General features: G+C 45.0%; 1 pseudogene; it reads left to right on the top strand.

Annotated features, from left to right (window-relative positions):
* The first annotated feature begins 4,478 nt into the window (after positions 1 to 4,478).
* Positions 4,479 to 6,972, top strand: LOC147435913 (uncharacterized; annotated as a pseudogene).
* The last annotated feature ends 2,420 nt before the right edge of the window (positions 6,973 to 9,392 follow it).

The raw sequence follows: 9,392 nt of genomic DNA, 5'->3' as shown, positions 1-9,392 counted from the left end.
TCGAGTTCGGACTTAGTATTTCATAGGTGACTCGAAATTGTTTTCTTTGAACTCGTTGCTTTCACCTTTCCTTGTCTATGTAGGGGTGTTTCCTATACAAAGAGCACACTCTTCTCTTTGTGCTCTTCTCTTTCGAGTCTAAAACTGTGGCTTCTTCTTGATTCTTCATAAAACTAGCCTTATTCTTCCTAAGATTTTAATCTAACCCATATTTGAGATTATTCTAAATTAGTAGATTACATAAGGCGCTCTCTTCACTTGTTATCCTTTACACACAGAGTAAGCTTTATATAATCAATTAAACGTTTGGTTATAGAATTTAATAGTTCTAAACAATTCAAACACATTGGCAATTATACAAGATTGATAATAATGTATGCACAATCTCAAAACACGTTAAACAAATGAAGTTTAAGAGAGGCAAGACTCATCTTTGATCATGATAATCTTGATAGTTATGGTTGTTGCAAACCCAAGAGTGTGGCCAAAGCTCTGATACCACTACTACAGATGGGAGCGTGACTGCCCTGCATAATACCTGAAATAGCACACTGCCAATCATAAAACAGGATCATCGACATACCTGGCAAATCTTGTAGCACAGAATCAAATCCGTAAGCGAACAGAGAGAGAGCAAGAGCGAGACAGTGCAACAGCGAACGTGCAGGCGTACCTCCTAGAGTGGAGTGCTACGCCGGCACAACTAGAGATAAGAGAAGAGAGGAGAGAAGAATACATAGACACTCGGTGCCCACTCTCCCCGTGCAAGAGTGACCATTTCCGTCTTGCACGTATTTGATTTATAGATTTCTTGAATGATCAAATTGAGTACAAACTGGCTGGCCTGTCATAAATTGCCAAAGTTCATAAGAGCACTTGAATAATCAAATATAAATAAAATATAATATCCTTTTGCAATAGCCTAGCTCAGTCAAGATTTTGCCACCTGTCAGCTGCAATAAATAGTAAGATATCAATTACATAACAGTTCTGGTGCTCATAGCTAGCACATACTCTTGCCAATTTACAATGACATAGCAAAAGAAAGTCGATCGTGTCAAGCATTCATAGATAATTGACCTTGTTGAATTGTACCACATATTGAAAATAAAAAAAATTCTTGCAAAGTATGTACTTCGTACCTATTTGGCTTGATTACATAGACGAAGCCTTGCTCCAGTGATGTCTAGAAGACAAGCCCTAGAAAATTTCTTGAAAGCTTCTTGAAATGGTCGTTAATGGTCGGTCGGTCTTGCCGAGTACCTGCTGCCTCCTTCATCAAGGTTAGCAACAAACCATGATGATATCCATGAGATTCTCAAGCACTACCATGCCCCAACCTTTGCCAGGCATGGGAAGAAGCCTTGCTTTAAAACGATATCATTTCTCACTCAAGCCTTGCTTGATGGTGAGTGGTTGTTGTGTATCGTGTGTTCAAAAACAAAAATACCATGCTTTTGGGAATGCTCACAAGATTTTATTGCACAACAACATACATACCTCAGTAAGTGCTCATGCCATCCAGTCTTATTGTTGTACTAATCTAAGGAAGAAGAAAACCAAGAAAATCTTGATGTCAGATTTTGTTGCCTTACGCTCGATCCTTGATATCATTGTTGATTGTGTCCCTACCTTGGATGTTCTTAATTCATACTAAGGCTCTTTGCTTGCTTTCAATTTTTCCTCTCCCCACTTGACATGCATTGCTTGATTTGTGTGTTTGAGCCTCCATGGTTCTTGAACCGGCTTATCCTTGGTAGGCTCTATCCTTGTTATTAACATCTCCCATGCCACATGATCATGCATGCCAAGCCATCTCTCCAAAATACACACTTCATAGCGCTTCTGCATCTGTAGTTGTACAGATGCCAAGGGGTACTAACACTGTGACTATTGGGTGTGTGCCCGGAATGGACATGTAATCAAAATTTTTGCAATTTTTCATTACCTTGCTTTGAAACTCAACATGCACTCCTATTGCTTCCTCGTTTCTCTTTGGCATGGGAAAAGTCTCCTAGACTGTTGGGGGGGGGGGGGGGGGGGGGGGGGGGGTGAGGTGCCTAGAATAGGGCGCCCCTTTTTGAATTATGTGAACCCAAACGTCAACCATGGAGGATTTCTGCAGTCGACGCCCTTTGGGGTTTTCTTCTCCACATGCTACAGACTTAATAAAGCTCCAACTCATGAGGGCGCTCCTTTTTGGGGTTGGGGCCAGTCCTGTTGCTAACACCATAGGTTGCCATGGCCGACCTTCCTCGCAAGCGATCGCTCCCACAGATCTCCGCCTTCAGCCGCCACCTTCAAAGCCACCCTTGGAGACCATACCCATGTTTCTTCCTTCATGGCCCCTCCATGTCCTGGTTAGGGCGCCTTCCCATGACCTTTAGCTCCTCCCATGCTAGAGGACTTGTCCATGACGAGAGAGAGAGAGAGAGAGAGAGAGAGAGAGAGAGAGAGAGAGAGAGAGAGAGAGAGAGAGAGAGAGAGAGAGAGAGAGATAACACATGCATTCCATGAAAATCCTTCCTCTCTCCTCCATAGCTCTCCCCTCCCCTAAGCTCTGATACTAGTGAAAGGACAAAGGGTGGACTGACATATGGTTCTCCTCCCAACCTCCCTACTTATAGCTCTTGGACCTTGCAAGTAGGATCCCTTAATTTATGCCTGGCCCTCGGCTCCTAGCCGTGCCAAGCCATTAAGTCCCTGGTCCTTGGCCTACTGCTTGGTCCTACCATTGGTCTTACATCTTCCCCTTCCTCAGTCCCTCTATCATTTTCCTCAATATCTACAGTCCCGCTAGAAGAGGTGTCACCTGCAAGCAAGCTCACACCCCTCACAGTGGGTGCCTTTGGAGAGTCTCACATGGTATTGCCAGCCTTGGAGCATTTTGGCAGTCCATCGATGGAACATAGTCCCCCATTTCTTTGAGTGGATCTCCCTTGCTTCTCGCTTGATCTTGGAGCATCCTCTGGAATTGGCATGGAGGCATGTGTGGACCCTACGGTAGCATCAGAGCCCAGTCCTTTGACAATAGTATGCTCCCTTAGCACATCTGGAGCCAAATATCGTGTAGGCATTATTGCAAAGACCTACTTCAGTGACATTGAGCTTTCCTCATGCACTCAGATACTTGAGCTTTCCTCATGCACTCAGGTTCTTTAGCATTTTTTGTGACACCCTTGTGTCGTTGAGGCACGCACAGCTATCGAGATCTATAGTCCAAGGACCCTTTGGGCTACAACAACAATTATAGATAGTGTCAAACGCTCTTACATTATGCTATCTTAATGGGGATCCATGGATACACTTGCACATCATCGCACACTGATCGTAGCAGTGGCACCTACATCCGTCACAAGTATTTCTCAAGCCACTTCTCGTGTGTTGTGCATTCGTCGGCCCACCTTGCGTACCGGACGCCTTAGGAGACATCGAATTGATTTGGGGCATAGTGATAAGCTTTGGTAGAGCAATGGGCGTGCTCTGCAATGCTCACACATTCTAGATTCACGCTCATAGGACAGTTTTGGGAGGAGAATTGCCATGCCTTGCCAGACTTCAAAAAGGCAATTCGACATAGGATTGGTCGCAAGAAATACATAGAGTATGGTGCTATGATCCTAGAGATTACACAGAGTCAAATCTTTCATTCATTCCAGGATGCCCACCCTGAGATTGGTCAGTGCTCCTTCGAGTCCTGCAAGCCTTGGTATGTGTGATTCATGCGTTAGAGGGAGACATGTTGTTGTTGATACCATGTGCAACTTTAAATTATGTATAATGTGCTCCACGCTCTTTTGGGGCATGCTGAAGAGGTCCCAACGTGGACACGAGACTTCATCCACTCTTTGTTGTGTGAGCGTGTAGACGGGGCCTCCTACCATTAGATGTTGTGTGTGGAGGGCAAGTGTGCCCAATCTGGGGATCTTGCACGACTTACACCTATCCTAGATGATGGTGATATGGGTGCGATAGTTACATGGTAGCAGTATGACTACCAGACATACACATGTCTTTGAGGTGGCACATCTTGTAGGTTGCCACTCACATCTCATACTCCACCACATCCCTACTTCACGTAGGCTTTTAGGTCCATTGATGTCCATATGTGCAGCATGCGCATAGTGCAAAGTGGCAAGATTGTCAAATTTGTTATAGCGCACAGTTTGTGCAACATTTTTTCCAACAACATGATCATTTCCTTCGTGAGCGCCACATCTCATTCTCTTATCGCTATATTTGGTCGGATGGTTGTGGTGCGCAATTCAAAAGCGCACATCAATTCTTTTGGTTGTACAAATGGCACCATAGTAGTGGAATACCTTGCATTTGGAGCTTTTTTGAGTCATGCATGGAAAGGGAGAGCACGATGGTACAAGCGCTTGTGTAAATCGTGCTCTTCGATGATATCAACTTCGACGTGACAATGACCGATTTAGAGATCTGCTAGACAGGTTGTGGAGTGGTGCTCACAACACATGGCACATGACTCATCTTCAGGTAGTGGATGCTCAATGAGGAGGTTCTTTGGTGTGTGGATAGCTAGGATATTATCTCACTAGCTGGGACTATGACACTGTAGCAGGCATGCACCAGTTGCACAACATTTGGAGCACTACAGTGAGGGATCCCACCATATTTACTAGGCACCACTCATGCTTCTACGATGCCTGCGTACATGGTGAGTGGGCAGATTGCACCATGAGAGAGTGGGCTGACAGGTGGACACTACAACCTCTTTCACCATGTCATAAAAACTAACATCTAACCAACCCAAATGATTTTCTCATATTAAACTGGTCACTTAATGTGGGAGAATAAATGGGAAGAAGGGTTAAGATATTGAGATGTGCTTATAGATCTATGTCAACATGAGGCCAATGGTAAAGGGGCCCAAATGAGAGATGGTCTACCAAAGAGCAAGGCTAACCAATGGAGCATAAGACCTGAGGGTTAGTTTCATTGAAGACCTCCAATAGTTAGTGTAAAAGTCCTTTGACCTTAGGTAAGCTAGGGCTGAGCTTGAGGTGGGAACCTGGTCCAAGCTTGAGGTGCTTGAGGTGGAAACCCGGCCCAAGATTAAGGTGCTTGAGGTGATTGAGATGCTTGAGGTGCTTGATGATTGAGATGCTTGAGGTGCTTGTAATTCTTGAGATGCTAGGGTTGCACTTGAGGTGAGAACCCAACCCAAGGTTAAGGGCCAAGCTTGTGATGGGAACTAGGCCTATGAATGAGGGGCTTGAGGTGTCAAAAGGTCAATATTCAATCCCTACAAGGACGGGGCGAGCCCTACAAGAGGGGGATGAGAGAGAACACCCACACACTCACACAAGGCATGCATGATACTAAGAAAGAAAAAAGGGATATTTGTCAAGTTCCTCCTCATGTTGCCCTCATGGTGTACCTGAAGCCCATTGATTGGCCACCCAAGGGGTCCAGTGATAATTTAGGAGATTTAATTAATTTATTTTGAATTTATCAAGTCCTCTCTCTCAAAGGGGAAAGGGGGACACTTGTCCCAAGGCTACCCTTTCTACTTGCAATGCCTCCTGCTTGTGATTGGCTAGGCCTGGAGGGGTCCAATGAGCTTCAAGCATGAGATACAAGGGGGGGTCAACCCAAGCAAGCTAGGGGGTTTCTTAGGGTATACTCACCCACACACACTTACAAACACTCTCATGGTGTGCTACGAAAAGTGCAAGAGCTCCATCTCCTTCTCCAAGCTCCTTGAGAAGTTGAGAGCCTACACCAACACTCTTGGCTATTGAGTGCAAATCCAACCAAGATCCATGCTTCAATACTTGAGCTTTCCATCTTCTCCATCTTCATTACTATGCTATTACGTATGCTATCAAGAAGAGTTATGATAAGTGAGAAAATAATTCTTTCTCCTATGAAATGTTTCTTCTTCCTCTTCCCTACCCTCATTCCTTGCTAGCTCTCTCCACCTTTGAAGGTGTTTGAGGTCTTGGGACTGAGGCTTGGGATAGTTAAAGCTTTCTTCAAGTTTATGTTATGTTTGTGATGCATGAAGCTTTCCATCTTCGTTGCATCACCTAGGTCACAAGAAACATAAAGACTATATTGTAACAAATCTCTCTTAATGGGAGAAATCATAATACAAATGCCTATTGGAGGGGTGACCGTCTCCACATAAATCTGGTCCTCAACTATTTTCATGTTCTCTAAATCCTCTCTCTTGCAAAAGTATTGTTCATGCCAAGTTAACTAATTGCTATGATTATGTTGCTATCTTCAATTATGCTCACCCGTTATGCTCACAAAATTCATTTCTCAAAAGTACTCTCATTAATTTCCGCTACCAAGTTAAATAGGCCAATTCCATTACACACCATCACAGGGTATGATCACGTCGAGTAGCTCCATTGATAGCTAGACCACACAGTTCTGAGATGATGCTGATACTCTCAAAGATTACTTGGCAGAGGGAGATGATTTTGCAGTTATTGCTGAGGAGGGGAATGCAAAGGGAGTTGACTACTATATTCTTAGGTGCACCAAGTCAAAGTATGTGCTTCAAGAATCCACTGTGGATGATTATGGTGAGGCATATGATGATCAGAGTATGGTTGTTTCAGGGCACTATTTCCAGCAGGTCCATGGATGTGGGCACTACATCCATTTTGTACAGTATGAGTGGCCGTAGGTGGCCATACGCTACTCCCCTCATGTCCTTGCTATGAAGCTAAGGCTAGAGAGGATTGTCAGCATCCATTTTGTATAGTATGAGTGGCCGAAGGTGGCCATACACTACTCCCATCTTGCCTTGCTCTGAAGCTAAGGCTAGAGAGGATTGTCAGCAAGAAGAAAGGGAGAACCCCTTGTTGGTGTTTGGGTCCGGATGAGCATGAGAGCATTATGGAGACACTCCGTAGCAAAGCAAGAGTTGCAAACCTTGCAAACAATACTAGAGATAATTTTGGACATGATAGTTGTGATGATGAGTGCTAGCAATGACCCCTACATTTGTGCTAATTATCATTCCACCTTTTGGCCCTGTCGATCATTTCTATTCTTGTATACTCTAGTTCATTGATATTCTATATTATGGTGTTGTACTTTTTCTCGTTCATTTGCTGTTCATTTTTGAAATTACCTTCATAGGTTCTTATTTTGGTTTACCATTGATCTACTTCTATTAAAGGTTCACGGTCTTATGTTGTTGTCTTGACTATCATTATCTAGACGAATGCCAATTCGTTGTAAGACACCCTACACGATTGAGATGGATTGCGATGGCCAGGAAACTTTGTGGGGGTGGGGATTTATGTGATTTCCCCACCCTTGTAGGGTTTCATGGTTATCCACTCCCGTCTTGTCGGTCTAGGGTGGCACACTCACCAAATTTTCCGCTTTGGACTCGTCATGGCCCAATGGTAAAAAGCCTGGTGATTGTGCTGTCGTAGACCATCGAGACGCATTGCGATGGCCATGAAACTTTGAAAGCATACAAATTTGTGTGCTTTATCTACCCCTAAAGTTTCATGGCAATCCACTCCCGTCTCATCGGTATAGGGTGGCACAATCACCAATTTTTTCGCTTTGGGCTCGCCAAGGGCCCAATGATAAAAAAACTGACGATTGTGCCATCGTAGACCGTTGAGACTTTGCATGAAACTTTGCAAGGGTAGGGATTAGTGTGATTTACCCACCCTATAGAGTCTTTTGGCCATATTTTCCTATCTCGTCGGTCTAGGGTGACACACTCGCCAATTTTTCCACTTTGGGCTCGCCAAGGGTCCAATGGTAAAAAAACTGACGATTGTGCCGCTGTAGACTATCGAGACGGATTGTGATGTCCATGAAACTTTTCACGGGTGGTCATTAGTGTGCTTTCCCTACCCTTGTAGAGTTTCATGGTCATTTGATCCCATCTCGTCGGTCTAGGGTGGCACAATCACTAATTTTTTCGCTTTGGGCTTGCTGAGGACCCCATGGTAAAAAAATTGGTGATTGTGCCACCGTAGACCGACGAGATGGGATCAAATGACCATGAAACTTTGTAAGGATGGTGATTTGTGTGCTTTAACCACCCTTGTAGAGTTTCATGGCAATCCGCTCCCATCTCATTGATTTAGGATGGCACACTTGCCAATTTTCCACTTTGGGCTCGCCAAGGGTCCAATGGTAAAAAGTTGGCGACTGTGCCGCCATAGACCATTGAAATGGATTGCGATGGCCATGAAACTTTGTAGGGGTAGGTATTAGTGTGCTTTTTGCACCCCTACAAAGTTTCATGGCCATTCACTCCCGCCTCGTCGGTCTAGCGTGGCACAATCGTCAATTTTTTCGCTTTGGATTCGCCAAGGGCTCAATGGGTAAAAAACTAGCGCTTGTGCCACTGTAGACCGTTGAGATGGATTGTGATGGACATGAAAATTTGCAAGGGTAAGGATTAGTGTTCTTTCCCCACCTCTATGGAGTTTCATGGCCATCAACTCTTGTCTAGTCGATCTAGGGTGGCACAATCACCAATTTTTCCGCTTTGGGATCACCAAGGTCCCAATGGTTAAAAAACTATCGATTGTAGTTACTAATTACATTCATAAAGAGAATTAAACAAGGATGTGTTACCATTGAATTGAAAGACCAAAGCACCACCCAGTGGCCTCCTCAGTGCTCTCTCTCTAGAACGCTCTATGAGGACGTCCCACTGCCGGAAGCACTCTCGCTTGGCCTTCTCTGCCTCTGTACCGCTGGCCCAAGTACACCCATTGCTTTTTCCATCTGTAGTGCCTCCTCCTCCGGTACCCTATCCTCTAGTAGCACTACCACAATTACCTTTCTGTCTGCCTTGTCACTCACCCCAAGGGGGCGGTGAGTGACGAGGTCTACTGTCTGCCCTCGTGGTGGAAAAAGGTTGTTGATGCCCCAATGGTGGTACAAGGAGACCGGTTTCTGTCGGTGGCACATTGAACAGTCTAAACACACGCACATGTTGCGGACAAGGCAGTAGAGGTGGAAACGATGGCCACAGCCCAAAGTGTAGAAGCCGCCGTCATCAAACAGGTCAAGACAAATGCACCGCTTTGCATGGTCTCCCAATGTGTCCTGTACGCCCATCAAAAGCTCGCGCCTACCCAAACCCACATCATGCATGTAAGGGTAGAGTGGTATTGAGGGCTGAACTCTGTGTGTGGTGCTGGGGGAGCGGCTAAGGTAAGCGTGCAATAATGTGAAGTGCTCCACTTGGAAGTAAGCAATGTGACCCTCAATGGTGGAGTCCCCCAAAGCTGCTATAGTGTCTCTAAGTGCTTGCTCCAGCTCTCCAACCCTCTGTTATGTTGTGGCAAGCTCTCACGTGAGCTCATCTACATGACTGTGGAGCTCTAGAGAGGGGTCAACCTACAACAAACACAAAATTAAAGAAT

This window comes from Adiantum capillus-veneris, chromosome 18, assembly GCF_014529385.1.
Source record: "Adiantum capillus-veneris isolate H3 chromosome 18, ASM1452938v2, whole genome shotgun sequence".
Taxonomy (NCBI): Eukaryota; Viridiplantae; Streptophyta; class Polypodiopsida; order Polypodiales; family Pteridaceae; genus Adiantum; species Adiantum capillus-veneris.
The sequence above is the reverse complement of the archived record's forward strand: the minus strand, read 5'-3'. Positions and strand labels throughout refer to the sequence as shown.